Source organism: Pinus tabuliformis, chromosome X, assembly GCF_031772625.1.
Source record: "Pinus tabuliformis cultivar Carrire ecotype Pingquan chromosome X, CPIR1, whole genome shotgun sequence".
Classification (NCBI taxonomy): Eukaryota; Viridiplantae; Streptophyta; class Pinopsida; order Pinales; family Pinaceae; genus Pinus; species Pinus tabuliformis.
This window is the reverse complement of record NC_142308.1, coordinates 1238546656-1238569617: the sequence shown is the minus strand read 5'-3', so window position 1 is coordinate 1238569617 and position 22962 is coordinate 1238546656. Positions and strand designations below refer to the sequence as shown.

General features: G+C 41.4%; 1 protein-coding gene across 3 annotated transcripts in view; it reads left to right on the top strand.

The window, feature by feature from the left end:
* The window catches only part of LOC149144442 (uncharacterized), a 347041-nt gene that overhangs the window by 109687 nt on the left and 214392 nt on the right, over positions 1–22962 (top strand). The window lies entirely within an intron of this gene.

Genomic DNA, 22962 nt, shown 5'->3' with positions numbered 1-22962 from the left:
GGGTCTCCTTGCCTCCTGGAGCTCTGACATCAACCCTCTCGGTTGATCCGACAGCTCCCTGGCAAGTTTTGGACTTCTACTGGAAGACAACTCTGCCTCTGCGCTGGCCCTTCTGGCTCTGCATCAAGCACTGTGTGGGCCCTCCTGGCCTAGCGTCAGTCCTTCCTGGGTCTATGCTGCCTCCACTAGTGCTTCTCTGCCTCTCTGCTAAGTATTCGGGGTCCCGAAGAAGATACTCCAACCCCAACTATTCTTGCCCCCCAACTGCAAGAAATCTCCTCAATTGAATTTTCTCCTGAGAACTTCTCACTTCATAAATTCGATCTCTTGATCTCTCTCGGTGTGTTTTGCAAATGACCCTCAAGCCCCTTCTTATATCTTTCTATTGGACAACCAACGACCTAGATTAACTCCTAATCAAAGGCTCAGATCGTTTTGGCTTGCTCTCTGTCTTCTTCTAAAAGTTACATCCACAATTAGATTAATACCCATCAATATTTTAATTTTCCTAAGTTTTGACTTAGGAACTCCATTAAAAATATCAATTATTTTAATGAAATTGTCTCTGGGTGGAATTTCCCAAAACGCTTTTTGGGTTCTTTGGAATACATGTGCCCAAGCCTCCCTGCAAAATTTGAGGCCTAGAGCACATCCGATGCTACCCCAAATCAACAATGTCCCATTTAGACATGCCTCTTTAGTACTAATTACTAATTAACTAATCATTATTACAATTATCCTCATTATTTATATTTATATTATTTATATATATTTTATTCGTAACATATACCCCATTTTTGTTTTGTATTCACTTCAGCGAATTGGGTCCAAATGAGTTGGTCTTTTTGATCGGAAGGTCAGTTGAAAGCCTTCTGAAGAACAAAAGTGTAGATGGTCCATAGTGGAGCCTAATATGTAATGTCCTTAATTTTGTAAGACGAAAGCTACTAAGTAGTTTGCCCAATTTTGGTGATTTTAATAAAAGGGGCAAATATTATTTTATTAGGGAATGGTGGCAAATATTGTTTTATTGGAATAAGGGAGGCAAATATTATTATAGAAAAGGGTGGCAAAATAATATTTTATTAGAAAAGGGCAGCAAAATAATATCTTATTAGAAAAGGGCGGCAAAAATTCACTTAGTGGAAAATGGCCCCCACCAATAAAATAATATTAAAAGGGGAATCTAGAAGCTTGGAAAGACTTAATGAAAATTATGAAAGGAGGGTGGACTCATTTGCTAATCATTCTATTCTAGCTAATCATCTCTCCTTGTTATTGAGGAGAAACTCAAGTGCGTTTCAGTTCGAGGATTTCAAGCAAAATCCTCACCTTAGTGTCAATGGATCTCATTGCCACCCTAGCTAGTCACCATCCAATTTCGGTGAACTCTCTTTGCCATGCTAGTTGGAAATTACATTGTTGGGTTTATTGCTAATCGTATTGCAAGTCTGGAGTAATTGATTTCTTGCAGGAGGACGAGGTTCAGATTATCTATTGGTGCCAAGAAATCAAATTTATGAAGGTTTCTGTGAGGTCGAGTTGATTATTTACATTCATAATTGGGGGCCGAATTGTAGGAGAATCTTTAGTAAATTGTCATGCTAGGGATGAGGCCAAATTATTGATCACAAGGAAAGACCAAATTAATCTCTCCCTAGGCTGAGTTCCTCCATCAGCGAAAAAGGCAGAAGTCTGAAGCCATAAATTTATTATTGCAGGGGTCGACTGATGCCAAAGATATATTCAATTTTTAGAGGAGGCCATGAGGGTTTCTTGTTCTCTTTGCCACTCGGCCTAGAAGCCTTAGTTCTAGATTTGTGCATTTAGGGACAGGCTGAATTCTCAAGAGGGCTGTGGCTTGGAGCAATGATCTGTATCGAAAGAAAGGGGCCAAATGCTATGAGAATGATTTGAAGCGATAAGAGAAGCATACACTACCAATACAGGCCGTATTCTTGGATGTTTAGCCTCTATTCAGATCTGATATTAATCTTCACCAAATCAGTGGGTCGAATTCTCTATGTGCTGGAGCAGAATTAGATTTTTGGCTTGTAGACAAGTTGTGACATTGGCTAAAGTATTTTCTGGTGTTCTTCTATGCGTAGGGTATATATATATATATATATATATATATATATATATATATATGTCAAGAAGCAAGAGATTATTGTCATTTTTGTGGCTAAGCATAATTCTGGGTGTAGAATTATTGAGTATGTTGTCATTTATGTCAAAGCAGGAGTAGGTGCAGTAGTGCAGGGGGTGCAGGATGCAGAGTATGTGCAGGTGTCATCATTGATGTGACAGGATCAATTGACATAAAGATCCATCTCAAAAAAGGGATGTATCAGTATAACTCCAGCAACAGACTTCCTTGAAGCTTCTACCAAAACAAATCTATAAGAGAGCACTGCTTCCATGTTCAACTCTAGGAGAAGTATAAAAACTGTATCTATGGACAAGAGCGGTAAAAGAACAGTTCAGCTTCAATACCATGGCATGCTGAGAAAATTAGTTGACTGAGGGTCTTACGCCGTAAGATTATATGTTTGAGCAAATGTAGTAATGCTACATCCCTTTTGCAACTATGCTGAGGAAGCAGTCCAGCAGTTTTGCATTCATTATTAGCGTTTGAAATGCAGAGGAGACATTGTTAAGGGTTCATCAAACTCTTTTCGGAGACTGTAGTCTTATAGCTCTATAATAAGAATGTCCATTATGATTGCAATCTAAACAAGAGGACTAAAGGACATAAAGCAGAACAATTCTACTCCATAGGTCATCATTGCTTGACACACTTCTCTTTACAAAAGTATTGAACTGAGCAGTATTTCCAGGGGTAACAAAATTATGGAGGAACATTCATGCAGACCTGAGGATGGAGTCCTGTAGCAGTCTTTGAGATATTTCTTGAGGGCTGTTGTAGTGACAGGGGTAGATTGAAGACAAAATTCAATTCATATGACAACATCAGTAGCACAGAGAAGCCTTCATCATTGATAAACACATTATCCTTGTTGTATAACTCAGAGTAACCTGAGACATCATGACAAGACCATGATGATTAGATAGTAAGACCGTGAGATGTAACATATGCATGCAATATAGCAGGTACTTTAACTTTGATGTATGACTATGTTGGAAGATAACATGATAGACAAACATTGACCTTAATGCAATGGTGATGATGATGTGACCCTAAGCCTGTAGCACATTTGTATAATTCTGATATGCAACAACCTCTGATAACAGCTAATACATAACAGAGACCTTTGACAGCAGTAAATGCAACAATCTTGATAACTGGAGTAACCTTGTATTGACATTACAGTAACCACATGTGCCAGTGACCTTGACTATGACAGTGACATTTGATGAGACAGCATGGGCAGAGTCAGTAACAACAATTGAGGCAGCAGATGACGGTGGATAGCAGTAGTGAGCAGTGGAAGTTGTGACAGGTTGATAGTAGAAGTCTAAACAGTGGAAGTAGCAGTCTCTGTGACTATGGCAGTAACAGTGTGCTTGGGTAGTTATGTGCAGCAGCAGAAGTAGACTTGATGCAACAGTGGAGGTTGACTTGGTGTAGCAGCAGACGTGGACTTCGTGCAGCAGCAGAGGTGAACATGGTGCAACAGCAGCAGTTGAATGGATGATTGTAAAGGGTGACTGAAGACTCCCTCCGACAATGTCAGCAAACATCTTCAGAATTTTGGGGTAAAACCCTTGGGGAGTGTTTCACTTCCTTCCAAACATATCTGGTAAATTGTTGTATGTACATCATACATAACTGAGCTTATTGTTGATCCAAATCTTGTGTACTATCTATATGATGTGATGGTTTCATGTTTCTGCTTATGCTCTGAATAATTTGAATGTTAAAAAGGGTATCTAACCAATTGTGAAAAGAAGAACGAAACACTGATTCACGCCCCTCTGTATTTCCAAGAAGAACAGGTTATGGGTATTTCCTAGCATCTGTGACAGAGTCATTTTGCATATACCAGGTTCATGCCATCTTCTATAGCCTATGTTGGCATGACTGTCCTTTGTATTTATTTTTGCTGAAGTTAATATATAATAATATATAATGTCTGTGTCCTCTCATTCTGGAATAATGCATGTTACTGGCTGTTATTACTTCTTGAATCATAAACAGTGAAGGGAAATTACAAATTTATACTCTTGCCCAAGTTGTAAGATCAGATCTGAGTATTTCTAGGTTGAATATTTCTCATATACTACTGTTGGAAGGTCTTTGAAATACATGTGTAGTACTCGGTATATGTTGTTTTAATTCGAACAAAATAGAAATTCACCTACAACCATAGACACGTCAACTGATAGATAAAATTCATCAGAGACAGACTCCATATAACTTAGAAATTTTGTTGGGAAAATTGGTTAACTTTCAGGGAGGAATATTACAGTGGTATCAGAGCATGTTCTTGGACAGTTGTTGGGTTTGAGGGGCAGCTTTTGACAATGAATTGATGAGTTTTGAAGTCATCCAGGCAAAGAACTCACTCCACCTTGGAAAGGTGAAGATAAGTCATGAACTCATAGGGGAACTTTTGCAAGTTATGCAGGGATGTCAAAGGAATTTAACAACATTATTAGAGCATCCTGAATGGTTTAAGCCACCCTTATCAATTGGGAAGAAAAGAGAGGGGCTCAAATCTGAAGAAATGAATGACTTCTTGGAAGTGCATGCACTGGTTCATGTTGAGGATGTGTGCAATGAGGTTGACAAAACAACAACCTTTAGCACTCCATTAGAACCATCCTATGGGGCTGATAATGCTATGATGGTTACGTTGAGACTACATATGCTAAGGTCTCCCAACCACTTAGTAAAGGTGATTATGATGATTTGGGTGAGTTGGCACCTAAACATGATAAAGATTTGGATGCTGATACAATTTATCAGGAGTTAGGCATGGACGAAGACATAGAGGAGGATGATATTGGGAAGCATGATGATGGTCACCATGAGTCCCATCATCTGGCAAGGCATTTGAAGGTAGGTGAAGACATGATTGTTTCTTCCTTGAGGCATTTTGATGATACACAAGCAGTGGTGACAAATTGTTGTTGGAGAGGTGCAGTGACACATGACGGTTTGGGAGGAGAGCCTTCACTTCCCTATTTTCAAACTCTCAGGAAAACATTAATAGAGATGAAATCCGACTACCTACACCTCCTTTTAGACAAAGGTCACCTACTCGTGCTTGCTAAGGAATATCATGATGCACTAGTAGGGAGAGAGAAGGAAGTTGACAAGCTTACTCATGAGCTTGAGATTTCCCAGGAATCCTTGAAGAGCACTCAGATGGCCCTCCAAGAATTGAAGTTGTAGGGTGAGCAACTTGGTATGGAGTTGAGTTTTGTGCATTCTTCATTCTCCATAGCGGATAGTCAGCTAACTATGACAACCATCACACCAAAAGATGTTAGGGGCACACATAATTTGATAGAGGAGCTTCTTGTGATAATTGAGCACAAGGGGCACCCAGTTGAGTTGTCACTTACAAAGAGGTATGACACAAATGTTTTTGATTACATACCCTTGGGACATGGAGATAAGTATATTTCAGAAAAGGATACATCCATCTGGGATCCAGGTTCAGTTGACACGAGTGGAGTGGATACTGGAAGCCTAGGTTGGCATTGGGATCCAGGTGGAGCTCTCCATCATTTACTAGGCATGCAAGATGCCTATGGCATTGACAGGATGATTGAATCAGTAACCATGCACTCGTATTCTTTCACACTCCCATAAGAGTATTGGTCAACACTAGTGGCGAGTTGGGTTGACAAAGGAGCGTGCCGACCTCAGGAGATGACTTAGCACATCGTTCATGTATGGGGCTGTCAGAGGGTCAGCATGCCCTATCGAGGTTAGGGCATGCTCTTGATTGATTATCGATCCAAATTCATCCATTGGTTGCATACAGGGATCACAGATGAGATAAGGTTGGTTCCATCAATTTTAGTGCTACATAGCAGTAGCCAAGTAGGGATTGGGAGTTATGAACTATCGATTTGGATAGGGGATCTAGGGATCCAATTGATTGGTGGGTCACTCCACTTTTGGGTGAGTAGGGTTATTATAGCAGGTGACCCGGTTCCCTCTTGGGTTGGCACGTGGGGAATTGCTGAGGCCTTCACTGTATGGCGAGGCAGGTTTTCCTTGTTGTTACTCAAGATTGGGACTAGCCATGGATGGGTAGGCTCTGACATCGTGGAGATGCCTTGGCAGGATATGTTTGGCCCTTACAAATATTCTACCATTAGGTTCCAGGAGAGGTGGATTCTACTTGAGCACAATGAACAGTCAGTTATAATCAGAGTGGCGCAACATCAACATGGTGGTTTCCTTTTGAGATTAGCATGTGACCTCGATATTATAAGACTTGGCAGCTTGGTTACCATTAGGGGTGAGCTGGTTTTTACAAGGGAAGATCACTCTAATCTTCCATTGGACCTCGTTTCGTGGAGATCATTTCATTCTAGGTGACTCATTGATATTACAGAGCGCCTCGATAACATGGCAGTGTGATTGGCAATAGGAGGTCATGGTTAATTCAGATGGATGAGGAGGATTGTACCTTCAGGAGTTCACTCTTGAGGTACATGTAGTTGATTTGCAGGTGGAGCAGCTCTCCGAGGAGTTGAACGGGATTTTGCATTATCGAGATGTTCTATTTATGGATAGTATGCAAAGGGTTGCTAGCATCTACGCCTTGATCGATAGCAAGTGGAGTGAGAAATACTTCACATTGATCTGGATGGTTTGGGGCCTCAGTATCATGTGATTTATTCATGTGATGGTGGCACAACAATGTGGAGTGGTTCAGTGGCACATTAGGGACCCTGGCATTAGCTAGGCCAGCTTGTGGAGTAGCAACGTATGGTGAATTGCTTGAGGACTGTAATGTCCTTGATTTTGTAAGACAAAAGTTACTAAGGAGTTTGCCCAATTTTGATGATATTAATAAAAAGGGGGCAAATATTATTTTATTAGGGAATGACGACACATATTATTTTATTAGAAAAAGGGAGGCAACTATTATTTTAGAAAATGGAAGCAAAATATTATTTTATTAGAAAAGGGAGGCAAAAAGTCTCTTAGTGGAAAATGGCCCCCACCAATAAAATAATATTAAAAAGGGGAATCTAAAAGCTTGGAGAGACTCAATGAAAATTATAAAAAGAGGGTGCACTCATTTGCTAATAATTCTATTCTAGCTGATCATAGAGAAACTCAAGCGAGTTTCAGTTCGACGATTTCAAGCGAAATCCTCACCCTAGTTTTAGTGGATCTCATTGCCACCCTAGCTAGTCACCATCCAATTTTGGTGGACTCTCTCGGCCACCCTAGTTGGAGATTACATTGTTGGGTTTATTGCTAATCTTATTGCAAGTCTGGAGTAATTGACTTCTTGCAGGAGGACGAGGTTCGGATTATCTATTGGTGCCAAGAAATCGAATTTCCCAAGGTTTCAGTGAGGTAGAGTTGATTATTTACATTCAGAATTGGGGGCCGAATTGTAGGAGAATCTTCAGTAAATTGTCATGCTAGGGATGAGGCCATATTATTGATCACAAGGAAGGGCCAAATTAATATCTCCCTAGGCCAAGTTTCCTCCATCAGCAAAAAAGGCAGAAATCTAAAGCCATAAGTTTATTCTTGCAGGGATTGACTGATGCCAAAGATACATTGAATTTTTAGAGGAGGCCATGAGGGTTTCTTGTTCTCTTCTTCGCTCAGCCTAGAAGCCTTACTCAGTTCCAGATTTGTGCATTAAGGGACAAACCAAATTCTCAAGAGGGTTGTGACTTGGAGCAATCATCTGTATCAAAAGAAAAGGGTCGAATGCTATGGCAATGATCTGAAGCAATAAGAGGAGCATACACTACCAATACAGGTCATATTCCTAGAAGTTTAGTCTATGTTCAGATCTGATATTAATATTCACCAAATAAGTGGGCTGAATTCTCTATGTGCTAGAGAAGAATTAGATTTTTGGCTTGTAGATAAGTTGTGACATTGGCTGGAGTATTTTCTGGTGTTCTTCTCTGCCTAGGGGACTGATATATATGGCAAGAAGCACGAGATTATTGTCATTTTTGTGACTAAGCATAATTCTGGGCGTAGAACAAGCTATGGGTATTTCCTAGCATCTGTGATAGAGTCATTTTGCATATACCAGGTTCATAAATTTTGCCCACAGTATTGCCATCTTCTATAGCCTGTGTTGGTATGACTGTCCCTTGTATTTATTATTGTTGAAGTTATTATATATAATGTTTGTGTGGCCTCATTCTGGAATAATGCATGTTACTGGATGTTATTAATTCTTGAATCATACACAGTGAAGGGAAATTTATACTCTTGCCCAAGTTGTAAGATCAGATTTGAGTATTTCTGGGTTGAATATTTCTCATACTCTGTTGTTGGAAGGTCTCTGAAATAGATGTGTAGTGCCACCCCTAAAGCTAGTAGCCAATAAAGGAGATCCCATAGGACTAAGATATAAGTTTAACCATCAAATTGGACAAAGGAGATAGGAGCACAAACCAAGCCCACTCTTTCCGCCAAATCCCCCCACTAATCCATGCCCAAAAGTGTCCATGATAAGTAAACAAAAATACCCAACTACATAATGAAAAGCCATACCTTCGGGGTTGGAAGGCCCACCTTCAAACATACGATCATAACAGATGGGTGAGGGAGCATATGGCTGGCTTAGGTGGCGGAGATAGTGGCACATTGAGCTATCTGGTGGCTGCAAGGGGCTGTTAGCTGCCCGTTGAGGGCCATCTAGGAGAAAAAATGCCCCTCCCCCCCCCTGGATGTTACCCACAGGTGGTGGGTAACATCTGGCTCCAACTGGGACATGATCTCTCAGAAGAGTGCACAAACGTACTCAAACGGGGAGGTCATGAGAACACCAACAATCTCTTGGGACCACAAACCTGTTACCTGCACATATTAAAGACCAAGCACACGGGGCAACATGTTTTTGCGGCGTCTTATGATCACCCATGCTTATATTAAGCCATAAAAATCAACAAGAAATAAAATTTATTCTAAATGCAGTTTAATCTAAATGCAACTAATTTGGCATGACAATATCACATGATGTTAGTTCTAATGCGAAAAATCAGTATGCAATGCATGCTACTCTAACATACATATTACGTCGTACAAGTACTAAGTGTAATCATAGAGCTATGCAACTAGGACATCACCAGATCAACATAAAAATGTTCCCAATGATTACTTATGCAACAAATCCAAGAGTAAGGATAGGAACAATCATATGGAGGGTCACCGGGTCGGCGGGTGGGAAAATAGAATGCCCACACATGGAGCTTCACGAGAGAAGAGGGAGCAAAGGGATGTAATCTACTCCACCAAATCCTTTCTTCTAACCAAAAGATAGAGATGTCAACAATCAAGCTCATAAAATTTTGATGGATGGAAACCTCAAGCATATCATCTCCATCATGGTCCTTATCATTTATGTCATGCTTCATGGCCACCATAGGGTCATGATTAGAAGGAAAGGGAAACTGATGACATGGAGAGACACAACAAGCTGGCTGCCCATGATGATCACACCTAGGAGAGATGGAGGATTCCTCATTATTAGTGATAGTGTAAGAAGGGTTGAGAACAGAGTCCACATGAGACTCAACTACAACCCCAGGATTGTGAGGAAAGACAAGGGTCCTATTGATATCATTGTCATCAGTGTCATAGATAGGGTCCTTGTCAAAACAACTCCCATGAACCTCCCATTTTTTCTTCAATATGTAAGTAGTCATTGATATCAATGCTTGAAAGGGTTACAAAGTCACCTTCTCCAAAGTCTTCAAATAGTGGATCATTAGAAATAGTATCCTCAGAAAAGGTTAGGCTAACCTCATCTTCACTTTCTACAGACTCACCCTCCTTATCACACGTGCTCTCAAAATCATCTTCATCCTTGTTTTTGTTATGTGTACCCAGGGAAGACCCTCCTTCTTGCTTATCATTGTGATTCGCAAGGTCATGATGATGATCAATGAAGGCTTCCTCTTGAATGTCAAATACTTGGCAAACTTGAAAATGCTCAAGGAAGCTATTAAAGAATATTTCAATTGATGAGATGCTCCTAGGTTTGTAATTATGTAGCCATGAATTATGACCATGGAGGGATCTCATGAATAACACCATGAGGACATCGTGATGAACTAACCCAGCCTGCGAGGCATATCCTTCAAATCTTGCCACATGATCAACTGCAGATAGTGGATCACCATCAAACTTGGGCACCACGCGTATGATAGTCTAGGTAAGACGCTTGGGGCATCCAAGAATGCGAACGATGTCCAAGGCAAGGAAATCATCAAAGAATGACAACCTAATAATATATACATGAAAATTATGTAGGATTCACCATGGTGAATTTAGAGATGCGTAGAGAAATGCTTGCTTCACCCTACAAGCATTGACCTTAAATTTCAATGAAGAACTAGGGCTACGTTCTTCCAATGGAGTTGCCAAGAATGATATACAATGATGTCGTAAGGTGTAATATCCCAAATGGGATTTTTTGCTAATTTTGCAGAAATCTACCTTAATAAAAAAGTCTTCATAAAATAACCATTCAATTAACAAAAGATTGCGATGTAAAACTATTAAATTTTGCAACTAGGGCCAAACATCACTCTGGATAGCTCTTATGAGGTAGCTGATATTTTTCTTGGATTCCTCTTTCCGAGAGGTGTAGTAATTATTTAAAGATCATCCCATTCTAACATGTACAAATGAAGTTATGAATTTATTTTGATTATGGACAAATTGTCAAGGTCGGCCAACCATCAAATTAGCCTCCTCAGGATTTCTGGGTCTCTCTCTCTCCACACATGTGAAAGGAACACTGTCTTTTCTAGCTGCTACGTTGACCAGATTTGACTGAAATTTCAGGAGGCTGAAATTTTAGAAGGCCAAAATTTCAAGAGACCGAAATTTCAGGAGGCCAAAATTTCAGGAGGTTGACTTTGACTAGCGTTGACCCTGTTTGACTTCGGTTTTGTGAGGGAGACTTTTGTTTGGGCAGACCGCTGTTCTGGGCACAAAAACCGAAGTAGTTTAACCCCTACATTGACTGCCCTAATTTAGGTTGCTATTTTGACTTTTGATGACCAGATTTGACTAGTTATCTTCAGACTCTTTTGGGCTACATTATCTTACTGTTGGAGGCCGAGTTGACCAAGGTTGACCGAGCTGTTTTGGAGGTCAATTTTAGCCCTGTTGACCAGCGTTGACTTTCTGGTTAGGGCTTTCTGTTTCTGCTGTTTTGATTGATCAGTTTGGGCAAGTGAATATTGTAAATTGTACTCTCTCTCTGCTGAACTTTTGAAGAATTATAAGAAGAATTGATCAAGGGTTTCCCCACATTGGGGTTTGTCCCTGGTTGGTGCCATATATTGTGTCCTTTTGTGTTGGCTTGTCTTCTATTGTTATTATTTATGTTCTATCTGCATTTTACTATCACGTTGATGTGATTGCTATACCGGATATAATATTGGGCTAATAAAGATAATTGAAGTAAAATTGCTCTAAGCATAAAACATACCATTGTCACCCTAAATTTAACAAAAACAGATAAAATGCATGCAATTTCATAACACGATAAGCAAAAAATTATCTCAGCTTTATTATAATATAACTGGGGTTTACATGCTGATATAATAGAATAACTGAGATGGGAAATTGGCCTCAAGAATTTGCTCCCATGTTGTGCTGGCCCTCCAAAAACTGAACTGAAATCAATCACTGCACCTGTGGATTCTGGCTGAATCCACCAAGGAGATGAGGTGGGTTTTCGTCCACTCTCACCAAGATCACCCAAGGGTTTCCGTCCTAGGGCTACCGAGGAAGTAGAGAACCGAGTTCTCAAACCTCTCCACAAGAAGAAAACACAAAATCAAGATATCCTTCAATGGCCTCCTCCTCCTATTTTATAGATTTGATGGACTCCAATTTTATTATTATTTTAATCATGGAACACTTTTCCCTCTTTTATTTCAATTAAAATATTCTTTTTAATGCGGGAAAAGGGTAAATTGGCCACCATGTCTCCTCAGGTCACTGAAACTCACATCTAACCATCCCATCCTGTAGATATTCTCGTTCCGGTTCCAACAAGCTATTACACTAAGGTTCCTCCCGAAATGCCACCTTGAGCGTAATTAATTGAGTCAGGCCCAATAATAACTTTGTTTTTTTGAAAGTTGTCGGAATGCACCAGAACAAAAGGCAAACTGTGCGGATGATGGAATATACCAAGTGAATGCCATCGGACCTCATAGAAACTCCTCAAAACCCCTCCAAAAGCCCCTGGGCCTGCTGATGACACCAACTTGCACCTGTGACCTGTCTGCGTCCAACTCTGAAAGTCCATCCTAACCATGTCATAAGGAACACCAGAAAAAGGAACATTACAAATCCTCTCGCCCCAAGATTGCTTGCCCTTAAGCAATCCAAACCTGTGGACCAGATTAGTGGCCCAATGCAATTGAGATCCAATGCCCGGATCCCATACAAACTGCTGGGTGATGCTAGGCCTCTATGTCAACCCACCAAGAATGGATCCCTCAATGCCTAGATCCTAGACCAATCTTTGACTAAACTTGTCATAAACAAATCCTCCTGGATCCCAGAGCCACCAAGAACAAGCATCAATGCTACACGGCTCCTGCTGTGCTATAGCTCTGGTTATGATGATGTCCCACCAATTGCATACCAACTCATCACCTCTCTCTAGTGCAACCTCTGACTCAATCCAATGCTAATCCTGCTCTCCTGATGCCGAGATGGAATGTTGAAGAGTTGTCGACCTGTATCCCACTACCAACTGGAGCATGTAGTCTTTGACATGTCTAGGGGTCTTTTCTCTACTACGCCCTTGACTAAGGATAACACACCTTCACTAGGATAACAACTCATGATCTCCTACCAATCTAGGGCATGGACTCCATTGTAAGGAACAAGTATACTATGTTGATGTTGTTCCACGCTCAACCCATGTTGCTCTACTTGGTCAATTGACAATATCCACTAAGAGAACCCTATCTCTCTCCCTACAATGGGTATGAGTGGCCAAATTGAGTTGCATGCCCTGTCTATGTACTTCTGGAGAGGGTTGTTGCCCAGAAACACTGTAGCTCTGTTGGCTGCCACTGCACCTCTCTGCACCTCATTAATGGATTGGCCCCAAGATGGATACACCACCATCTCCTACAACTCCTCCAGTCCACCAATCTCTTGCCAAAATGTCCTGTCATACTCCAACACCTCCTGAGGACAAGTCTTTGTGAATACTGCCACCCTACTAGCTGTCTGTACATCTGTCTGCTCCCCATCAATGGTTGATGCCAAGGATGGCTTCTCATCCATCACAACCTCAATATGAACCTCCAACTGCCTCTCCCCGGAAGGCTCATCATGCATGCTATGCACATCATCCTCCTCGGCTGGATCATGCTCCACCATATGCTACTCGTGCTAAATCATCACTGGTGACTCATCATCCTGAATGTCTCCCATAGGGTCCACTGACTGCTCATCATATAAATCTGGAATGCTATCAACAGCTCTACATGGCTCGTGCTCCTTGGAGGCGTCCTCGTATGAACCCATGGACTTGTCCAAAGAAGAATCCTCACCTTGATGGTCTGAAGGAATCTCCACCTGCTCTACCTCTGTCATCTCCTCAGTGTCACTCGAGCATGAGTGGTCAGGTCCCCAAGGTCCCTTGCAGATGAAGCAAAGTCCCTTCCTCTCCAGTTCATTCCTGCTGCATGATCTCCCAAACCTGAGCAACTCCTCCCTGGTCAACTGTCTTTTGAGCAACCCAATGTTTCGCTCAACCAAACTTCCGGCTAGTTCATAAGCAACAGGTGAAACCAACTGTTCTTTCCTCCAAATGGTCAACAATCTAGCCCGCAACTCCCTACAAATGTCATCACGATCTCCCATAACTGAAGACAAAATGGACAACATGTTTGCTTTGACCATGTTAGGGTGATGTTTCTGAATGTTAAAGAAACATTGGAACATCTGCTGGATCAAATCATGACATCCCAAATCAAGCATGATGTCATATGTTCTAACCATGGTTGTGATCTCTAGAATCTCAAGCTTCTTCCCAAAGGTAGAACCTACATTGTATTCCAAGTTTTGGAAGGTCTCTACTAGCAGCTTGAAAACTCTCCTCACAACATCATCTTTGTAAGGAGCTATAGGGGCAGTTAGTCTCATGATGTTACTGAGACAAGATGCAACTGGAAGTCTAACCCCTTCACAAGGTTCCTCCAAGAACTTGTGTTGTATGAGAGTAAGCATCGCTGGATATAGAGCCCAAATAAGTTTCTTCCCTTCTAACTGGCTCACTTTGGAAAGGAGGACACCTAGTTCATCAATTTTGAAAAGAACTTTCCATGTGACCCTCATGTGCTTCAAATCTATCCCAAGTGCAAATATTTTGTGTCCAATTTCTAGTTCTTTCTGCAGATCCTTTGGTTGTTCTTTTTGACAAATGGCATAGACCCCTCTTGATAAAGGTTTGTTGTCTTGCTTGGGTTTCTGGTCCAATGATGCATGGTGGTTCAAGAAACTGATTTCTGTGTTGTTCATTCTTCTCAATTCATTCATGAGTGTTGTGAGAGGTTTCAAATAACCCATTGTTCAACAATCAAAGATATAATGCTTATGAAACCAATTTGGCCCCTTCTGAGTTTTGTCAAACATTTCTTGTGCAAACTGTTGTGGGTGTAAGTTCATTCGATTCGGGTTTGAATATGCAAATACGATAGCACAAGTAAAATACCATAGTTTAAACCCAGAATTAAATCAATCAGTTGGAGTGACACTCACCATGAAACCACTGAAATTTATTAATGCAACCTATTTACATACATTCCAACATTGTTGTTCAACTCAGAATTAATGCCCAACATATTTATATGTTCTCTTTCTATCTTCTGCAATTATAAAATGATAAATTTGTAACACGAATAAGAGAATATGGAACCTGGAATCTTTCAAGCTTTGCTTAGAAGTTATCAGTTGTAGCAGCAATCATTGTTAAGCTACAAGTGACCATTATATGCAAAAGAAGACCTAGGTTGGCCTGGAAATGAACAAGCACAACTATAGTCTACTTAATCTCCAGCATGGCCTGGCTCAATCTTGTATTGTGCTCCTTACAACGAATATCCAGTTATGGAGAGGCTCACGGTTTTGCCTTACCCACACAACAAGGAGGATACAAAAGTGTACGTTCAACCCACAATTTCAATACACTATACACTGGCTAGAACTCGTGCCCAACGAAAGTAAAGATACTGCACACTGGACAATGGGAAAAACTAGTTTCTTCTTGTCTACAAACACGACTCCAACAACTCAACAAATGCACAGACTCCTTAAGCATAGTTCGACTCCCAAAATAGCAATAATTTGGCCCAAATGATAGATCTGCCCACAATCAATATATCTTTTTAAGCAATGAATCTTGGCTTCCAGTTTCAAATCGGCCCTCTTATAAAATGAATAATTCGGCGTCACCATAAAATCATTGGACGACTACATAAAGAAAATATTAAGCTCCATGGTGATAGTCGACTACAATGTGACCCTCTGTGGAAGAGAGAATACATCTAGCAAATAAATGATAACCTACGGCTTGAGATAAGGCACGAAATACGACGCCCTTGAGCTCTGACTTGTCTTCTGTTAGCAGAAATACAGACAAGGAAATAACTACTCGTCTAGTGACCAGTGATAAGCGACTCAACCCTCTTCAATTGAAAGAAAACACCCAACTGAGGAAATCATCCAGCTAGACCCAGAGAAAACTCAGATTTTGTAGAGGTTTCAGCATATAACAAATTTGACCCTCAGAATGCGGTCCCCACTCAGCAATGAACAAACCAAAAATCCTGCCACAGGACTATTCACGAGCTAGGAGAAGGTCTCTTTCTTCCTTTCCTGCAACTCGTCTCCAGTTCGGGTCTAGTTTCGAACTCCACCGAGGATTGGAACTCTTGATTGATCTGTCACGAAATTTTCAAGTTTCTCCTTGAAACATTTGCGGCCTCCAATTAATTAAACCTGCAGGGTGATAATAAAGCTCCGGACCTTTTCAATCTCGGACTGGGTAATACGAACCCCTTCTTGATTGCAAGCTCGACAACTGAAATTAAAATGGTTGTCTGGAGTTCCAACTTCTGTGACGGTGGCTCCGCTAACTAGTTGACTCCTTTTCCAGCGCATCCTGGTGGCTCCACAAATTTGATCGTGGCCTTTTGAGAGATGATTCAACTCCCATAAAATTTTCCACGGGCCTTCTCCATATTACAGTAACCCACCCACGCACATTTGGCCAACTTTAAATTCTCTCGCAATAGTTTCACGACCCCTTTTTTAATGCCGACAACTTCTATCATAATCGGTCGTGGCTCCCTCCATATGAAATTCAATTCATGGCCCTTTATAAAAATCTGATATGAAATATGATTTGGACCTACTTCAACAATTCTTGGCCAAATAATTCGACAATTTCAAATGGAAATTGTTGAATATTTAAGTGACGATTTCACACAACTTCCAGAAAAATATCTTCAGTAATTTGATCGCGAATTTTCTTCTGAATTTATCTGCAATAATCCTCAGGCTAGCAGGATGCACATCTCTGATACCATTGTAATATCCCAAATGTGATATTTTGCTAAGTTTGCAGAAATCTAGCTTAATAAAAAATTCTTCATAAAATAACCATTCAATTCCATAACACAATAAGCAGAAAATAATCTTAGCGTTATTATAATATAACTAGGGTTTACATGCTGATATAATATAATAGTTGAGATGGGAAACTGGCCTCAAGAATCTGCTCCCACGGTGTGTTGGTTCTCCAGAAACTGAATTGAAATCAATCACTACACTTGTGGATTTTGGCTGAGTCCACCAAGGAGATGAGGTGGGTTTTCGTCCACTATCACCAAGATCACCCAAGGGTTTCTGTCCTGGGGCTACCAAGGAAGTAGAGAAACGAGTTCTCAAACCTCTCCACAAGAAGAAAACACAAAATCAAGATATCCTCCAATGGCCTCCTCCTCCTCTTTTATAGATCTGATGGACTCCTATTTTATTATTATTTTAATCATGGAGCACTTTTCCCTCTTTTATTTCAATTAAAATATTCTTTTTAATGCGGGAAAAGGGTAAATTGGCCACCATGTCTCCTCAGGTCACTGAAACTCACATCTAACCATCCCATCCTATAGATATTCTCATTCTAATTCCAACGAGCTATTACACTAAGGTGTTCTGTTAAATATTCCTCCCGGAATGCCACCTTGAGCATAATTAATTGAGTCAGGCCCATTAATAACTTTGTTTTTTTTTTAAGTTGTTAGAATGCACTGAAACGAAAGGCAAACTGTGCGGATGATGGAATATAGCAAGAAAATGCCATCAGACCTCATAGAAACTCCCCAAAACCCGTCCAAAAGCCCCTGGGCTTGCTGATGACACCAACCTGCACCTGTGACTTGTCTGCCCCCAACTTTGAAAGTCCATCCTAACCATATCATAAGGAACACCAAAAAAAGGAACATTACATAAGGGGAACAAGACACAAGTCTCATGTCCCCAGCAACGACGCCAAAATGTTACCGCCCAATCTAGCAGGGGCCCTAGGAGGAGTACCTAATGGACAAATGTTGATTTCTGGTAGCATCAGATGTGCTTTAAGTCTCAAAATTTGCAGGAAGGCTAGGACGCATGTATTCCAGAATACCCAGAAATCGTTTTGGTAAATTCCAACCGGAGACAATTTTATTAAAATAATTAATTATTTTTAATGGATGCCTAATTATAAACTTAGGAAATTAAAATAATTAAAGGGTATTAATCAAATTGAGGGTGAAACTTCTAGAAGAAGATGAAGATCGAGTACAAATGATCTGATCCATTGATTAGAATCTAATCTGGGCCATTGATTACTCAACTGGAGGATTATAAGGACTTCGATGGGCATTTGGAAAATACATCGGAGAGAGATCAAGAGATTGAATTTCTCAGAGAGGGCGACACAATAGTTGCTAGAGAATCGATCAAGGTGATTTCTTGCAATGAGTGGCAGGGATAGTTTCCGGAGGAAGATTTCCTGATCCGGGGATACATCGCAGAGAAGGCAGAGAGAGATCCAGAAGAGGCAATGCAGGGCCACGTAGAGCCTGAGAGGAGATCCAAATTTGCTGGAGAAGTTGAGTTTCAGATCGAAAAGACGGGGTGTGAGACTAGGAGGGGAGAAAGTCGAAGTTCTAGAGGCAAATCGATCAGTTGAAGGAGACATGCAGTTCCCAGAAGCTGTGACGCAGAGCAGCGCAGTGATTGCGCAGAGGCAGCTAGGGGCTAGTCATTCAGTGGTTGGATTAGTATTGGATTGCCAGTGATAGTGTGAGGTATATCTCACTCATCTCTCTGTTAGTCAGATTCTCTGTATTGGATAGCCAACAAGGCATCCAAAGATTGTATTCAGAAAACTACTGCTTAATAATACAAACCCTTAGCTGCTGCATTGGTTTTCCCACGTTGGGTTTTTTCGGGGACATTGGTCCAAAAATACGGTGTCACTTGTGTGTTATTTCTTTCTTGCTCAGATTCTTGTTTCCACATATTAATTTAATTGTGGAGGCTGCTGGGTATTGGTTTCGATATTTACCGTAGAACACAGTAAATAATTTGTTCAGTTATTTGACAAATAGAAGAAACTTAATCAATTAAAGCAATAGAAATTTGGGTCTTCCAAATTTTCACATGGTATCAAAGCGCAGGTGAAGCAAGAGAGCAGAGCCGTAAGAGCCCAACATTGAAGAGGAGCGAAGTCGAAGTGCTGCGTAGGAAGCAAATTGAATCCCCAGAGGGATTGTGCAGTCCAGGCCCGGAGGGCAAAATTTTCGTGGGAAAATCTCTCTCTAAGTGAGTCGACAGAGAGAAAGATTTCTAGATCGAAGTTTGCTAGTGTTAGAGGGAGCAGTGCAAAAGCATCAGCACAGAGCAGTTTTCTGGTGAGACGCAGTTTTCTGCAGCAGTTGCTGGGGCAGAAAAGTGTCAGAAGGAAGAAGGAGACACTGTTGAGGGAATTTCTTCCTCAGAGAATTCCTAGCCAGGGAATTCAATTTCTTTATTGCTGAGCAACAGCTAGAGGAGCAGGTCTACTAATTCCAACAGGGAGTGCGTAGGTTAGCCTAGTGCTGCACAGAGGAGAGAGGAGGCAGTTCAACATTTTGTTGGCAAAGATGGCAACTAGTGGGTTGAGAGATTAGGATCGGTTGGATGGTGCATCCAACTATGTGATCTAGAAGGCAAGGATCTCATGCCTTCTGGATGAGCACGATCTCAAAACCTATGTCGACAGTGTGGTAGCTGTACTCGTAGATCCAGATCTGCTCAAGAAGTACAAGGGTGAGATGGAAAAAGCCAAGCCATTGATCCTCAACGAAGTGAGAGATCACGTAGTGTGTCACACTGTCGGCAAGGATACTTCCCGACAGATGTGGGAAGCATTGGCTACGCTATACGAAGGATCTTTCGAGCAGCGGAAGATGTACTTGGAGCAGAAGATGAGATCCACGCAGATGCAGAAGGGGGAACACATTGATCCGTTCCTGACAAGGCTTCAAGAAATCCGAGACTCGTTGGAAGCTGTGGGGTCAACACCTCAACCTACCAAGATGGTGAGGCTAGCCCTGAATTCAGTCTCAGAAGAATGGCAAGTGTTTGTCCAGAGTATCCTGGGTAGAGAGAGATTGCCGGATTAGGAAGGAATGTGGGCCGCTCTTCAGCAGGAAGAGATGAGGAGAGACTTAGTCAAGTGAAAACTTGATAGCAGCAACAGCAGTGGGACGAAGCCCAAGGAGGAGGAAGAGAATGTAGCCCTTGCATCTAAGGGGCAACAGGAGCAGCGGAGGTGGAAGAAGGACATCTCAAAGATCAAGTGTTTCCGGTGTGGTGAATTTGATCACTACGCTACACAATGTCCTCTCAAGAAGAAGGACAAGGACGAGAAGCATGATCCGAAGGCTGCATCCGCAAAGATCATGGAGGAGTTTGCCATGGTTGCCCAGATACCTCCAGGGGAGAGGTGGGGTGATCTAGTTAGCGTCTTCTTATAGTTCTTCTTTAGTTTCTTTATATCTTATTATCATCAAGCAATTATCAAAAACAAAACATAAATATCAATGACACAAGATGTAGGTTCTCAGCCAGGGCAAAACCCCTCCTTGAGGGTAAAACCCAAAAACCTCTTCTTTTCTTTAAGAACCAAATCAAATGAGACAATCAAGACCCTTTGACCAAGACCTAGGCCTTCCTCCATCATCAAGCCAACCTCCATGAAGATAAGTCAACTTTTGGTTTGTTTCATCACAGGTCAACATCAATCAATTCTTTAAGAATAAAGATGAACACGAGCCTTGTCCCTCTCTGCAATTTTGTACCTTTAATTCTGCAACAAGCTTGTAACTTCGGCCCTGCATTATATCTGTAACTTCGGTCCTTCATCCTTGCAACAAATCTGTAACTTCGACCCTGTTTATATCTATGACGTCGGCCCTTAAATCTGTAACTTCGGTACTGTAATAGCTCTGCAATACTTCATTTTTGTGGCAGAAAAGTAAATATTTCGGTTCTCATTCATTAGACAAATATATTCTCTCTTTTGCTATATATTTCCTTCACTTGTAGGCTGTTGATTTCTATAGCATCGGATGTGCTCTAGCCTCAAGATTTTGTAGAGAGGCTAAGACACATGCATTCTCCAATACCCAGAAATCGTTTGGGAAAATTCCACCTATAGATGATTTAATTAAAATAATTAACTTTTTAAAATGGTTCTTTTAAGTCTAAACTTAGGAAATCTAGTTAATTAACGGGTATTAATAATCTGGTGTGAATCTTCTAGAAGAAGACGAGGATCAAATCCCAATTAATCTTAGCCATTGATTATGTTTTAATCTTGGCCGTTGGTGCTCCAACTAGAGATTATAAGGAGTTCAATGGGCGCTTGGAGAATACACTTGTGTAGTTCGATTTTGCTGGGAAGTCAATTTCCTGAGTAGCAGCTGTGAGTTGCCGAAAGTGATTCAGTAAAGTCGAAGTAGTGAGAGAGGGGCAAGGATAGTAGACTAGAGGAGGGTTTTTCTAGATCTGGGGAGTGCAAGGTAGAGAAGGTAGAGAGATGTTCAGAGAGACAACACAGTGCCACACAGAAGCAGCGAAAATCTTCAGAGGGAGTCCAAAATTTCGCTGGAGAGTCGAGATCTAGTGCCAGAAGCCGGGGTGTGAGACCGGAGGGCTAGAGAGTCTAAGTTCAAGAGGCAAAATGACTAGCAAGAAGGGTGACGCAGTCCCTAGCGACTGTGATGCAGATCTACGTAGGTTGATGCAGAGACTGCACAAAGGCAACGTGGGGCTAGCCATCCAGAGCCTGGATCAAATTCGGATCGCCAGTGACAATGTGAGATTTTTCTCACTACCTTTGCCAGTTTATTCTTTGTATCAGATTGCTAGTTAGGGCATCTAATGATTTGTACTCAGATTACTATTGCATAATAATAAAACCCTCAGCCGCTACACCAATTTTCCCACATTGGGTTTTTTCGGGGACGTTTGCCCACAAACAACAATGTAATTGTGTGTATGTTTATTTCTCTCCAGTGCAGTGTTTAGTTTCCGCATATTTTATTTTGTGTAGGCTGTAGTGTATGTATTTCGATATTTGCTGTAGAAAACTACAAGTAATTTGTTCAAAGTAATTTAACAAATAGGAGAAATATCATCAGTTTGTTGTAGTAGGAATTGGGTCACCAATTTTTCACATGGTATCAGAGCACAGATCGTAAGCCGGAGAGCTCAAAGCAGAAAGGAAGGAGGTTCGAATTTCTGCCTTGGCAGCAGTTCGAAACCCCAGAGGTAGTGCAGTCCTTGGGTCAAGGAGGCCGAGTTTTGAGGAAAGATCGATTGCTTTGAGTGAGTCGATAGAGAAATTTGATTTTCCAGATCAAAGCTTTCCAGAGGCAGAAGTGAGCAACATATTTTTTCCTTGCAGAGCAGATCTTCAGCTGGGGTGCAGTTATTTTGCAATAGTTGCTAGAATAATAACATCAAAAGGAGAGAAGAGCACACACTGAGGGAATTCCTTTCTCAGAGGACTTCTAGCCAAGAAGTTTGAATTTTCCTAGCAAAGCAGCAGTAGTTGTGTGTGGGATTTCTCACTCCAAAAGGGAGTGTGAATAGCTGGGAAACATCTTGCGCAGAGGAGAAGAGGAAGCAGTTTGACTTTTTCAGGAGAGATGGCATCAATTGGGTTGAGAGATCAAGATCGGTTGGACAAAGCCTCCAACTATGTGATCTGGAAGGCTAGGATTTCCTACCTTCTAGATGAGCATGATCTCAAAACTTATGTCGATAGTGTGGTAGCTGTACCCGCCGATGCAGATCCGCTCAAGAAGTACAAGAAGGAGATGGCGAGAGCTAAGAGGTTTATTCTCGACGGGGTTCGAGATCATGTGGTATCCCACATAGCTGGCAAAGATACTACCCGACAGATGTGGGAGGCATTAGCTACGTTGTACGAAGGATCTTCCAAGCAGCGGAAGATGTACCTTGAGGAGAAGCTGAGATGCACGAGGATGCAGAAAGGGGAGTGTGTAGACCCCTTCCTTACTAGGCTTCAGGATGTCCGGGATCAGCTGGCTTCAGTAGGATCAATGCCCCAGCCTATAGAGTTTGTACGATTAGCGCTGAACAACGTTTCTGAAGATTGGCAAGTTTTCATCTAAAGTATCCTGGGCAGAGAAAAACTGCTAGATTGGGAACGTGTGTGGGCT